The 2,435-nt window shown below is 58.1% G+C and overlaps 1 non-coding gene across 1 annotated transcript; it reads right to left on the bottom strand.

Annotated features, from left to right (window-relative positions):
- Nucleotides 1-1,986: 1,986 nt before the first annotated feature.
- LOC138529123 (5.8S ribosomal RNA) lies at nt 1,987-2,137 on the bottom strand. The gene has a single exon (XR_011284469.1). It is a non-coding gene; the product is annotated as a 5.8S ribosomal RNA (ribosomal RNA).
- Between the last annotated feature and the right edge of the window lie 298 nt (nt 2,138-2,435).

The raw sequence follows: 2,435 nt of genomic DNA, 5'->3' as shown, positions 1-2,435 counted from the left end.
TGGCCTGGTATGGGCCTGATGCTCCAGGGCCATCCATTTTCAGGGCTAGTTGATTCGACAGGTGAGTTGTTACACACTCCTTAGCGGATTCCGACTACCATGGCCACCGTCCTGCTGTCTATATCAACCAACACCGTTTCTGGGGACTGATGAGCATCTGCATCATGCGCCTTAACCCCGGGTGCGGTTCATCCCGCAGCGCCTGTTCTGCTTACCAAAAGTTGCCCACTGAGCACTTTCATACAATACCCGGCTCCACGCCAGCAAGCCAGGCTTCATACCCATTTAAAGCTTGAGAGCAGGTTGAGATAATTTTGGCCCCAAGACCTCTAATCATTCGCTTTGCTAGATAAAACTGGGGTTTCCGTGCGCCAGCTATCTTGAGTGAAACTTCGGAGAGAACCAGCTACTATATCATTCGATTAATCTTTTGCCCCTATACCGAGGTCGGATGACCGATTTACACATCAGGACCGCTACGGACCTCCACCAGGCCGAGTTCACCATCTTTCGGGTCCTATCACACACGCTCATGCATCATCTCTGACAGAGCGGGGGAGACGGGTCGGTGGAGAGCCCACCGCAACAGGATGCCACTGCAATCGCCGGGCACCGGCCCTCAACATCATTACATCACAGGGTTTCATTCATCCCTCCGACTCGGGCAGGCATTATATTCTTAGTCAGTGTTTCCAGACAGGTCGGGTGGTTAACCGACCCCTGGCGCCCTTTGTGGGCCTCCCCGCCCGGCAGCACGACGTGGTTGGGGTGTATTGAGGGCAGTCCACCACAGTCACATCGGGAGCCCCGTCTCCCGTGGCCACTCTAGCAACCCCCAAGAGGGGCCAGGACAGTTGCCGGATAAGGGCCCGGTGGTGGTCTATCTCCCTCAGCTCCGTGGACACAGCAAAACTGCTGTCAGGGGGCTGTAACACTCTGCTGGAGCAGAGAGCCACCTGCCCCCTGGGGCCTTCCCAAATGCACCCTGCTGGGGCTGGATGTGCCCGGGCCGCAGACCCGCAAGGGCCTCCACCGTTCCAGGTGACCAACCTGCCTGCCGTGTTGAGTCCTGTGGGTGGACTGCACAGACCCCACCAGTTTACCGCTCAACCGTTTCACACCCTCTTGAACTCTCTTGAACTTTCCCTTACGGTACTTGCTGGTCACTAGTCTCGCGCCCGTATTTAGCCTTAGACAGAGTTTACCACACGCTTTGGGCTGCATTCCCAAGTAACCTGACTCCAAGAAGACCTGATCCCGGTGTGCAAGAGGCCGCTATCGGCCTAACACCATCCGCGTGGGGAGACTCGATCAGAAGGACTTGAGCCCCCTGAGTGATGACGGGGAGTCGGTCTTCTGTACGCCACATTTCCCACGCCTGCTGCTGAATGGGGATTCGGAGCTGGGCTCTTCCCTTTTCACTGGCCGTTACTGAGGGAATCTTGGTTAGTTCCTTTCCTCTGCTTAGTAATATGCTTAAATTCAGCAGGTCACCATGTCTGATCTGAGGCCGTGGTCGGGGAGCACAAAGCTCAGGGCAGCTGGCCTCGGGCCAGTATGGGGGGTTGCCCCAGCCCTTGGCGCAGGCAAGTGTATTCTGTCCCAATCTGTGACCGAAGCCCACATGGTCACGAGGTCCGTGCTCCATGGTCATCCTGCGCCGGCAGCCGTGGGACACCAAAGACAGCCACACACAGCACGGCCAGGTGCCCCGGGGTAGGGTGAAGGTGCGCCAGGCTTTTTTAAAGCCTGCTGCCGCCGCCACCACATCCGGGGCGCGTCGGCCACCCGGCCCTCCCGAAACCTGCATGAGGTGGGGAAACTGGGGAAACCACGACGCGTCGGCAATGAGCTTGCACGCCAGATCCAAGGATCCAGCGACGGTGCTGATCGGGGTCTGACCTTAGGGGGATGAATGGAATGGGGTCCCTGCGACAGCCCCAGCCACGCCCCTGGGAGTGAACCCCGGGGCGATTGATGTACAAGCGACCCTCAGACAGGCGTAGTCCTGGGAAAAACCCAGGGCCACATGGTGCGTTCGAAGTGTTGATCAATGTGTCCTGCAATTCACACTAATTCTCGCAGCTAGCTGCGTTCTTCATCGATGCATGAGTCGAGTGATCCACCGCCAAGAGTTTTTTGTCCTAGACGTCGGCCTGACCCTGCCGGTGCAGGAGAGGTTGGGGGAGGCAGCGCTGGCTGTGGCAGGACAGCCCAGCTCCCTGTCTAGCTCGGACGAAACCATTGTGGTTTCAAAAAAATAAAAAATAATAATCCAGGTGCTCAGCCTGACCGCCAGCTGCAGCAGCACAGCGCTTCCCAGGGGGATGGAGGTAGGCCGCTCCGCCACCTGCCCACACGGCCTGATCCACTCATCCTTCCCCGACCCCTTCCGCTTCCCTTTTGGGATGGGGGGCTGGGAGATGGACAACGAG

Source organism: Ambystoma mexicanum, chromosome 7q, assembly GCF_040938575.1.
Source record: "Ambystoma mexicanum isolate Mex_15411 chromosome 7q, UKY_AmexF1_1, whole genome shotgun sequence".
NCBI lineage: Eukaryota > Metazoa > Chordata > Amphibia > Caudata > Ambystomatidae > Ambystoma > Ambystoma mexicanum.
Note: the sequence above shows the minus strand (reverse complement) of the source record. Positions and strands in the feature narration are given on the sequence as shown.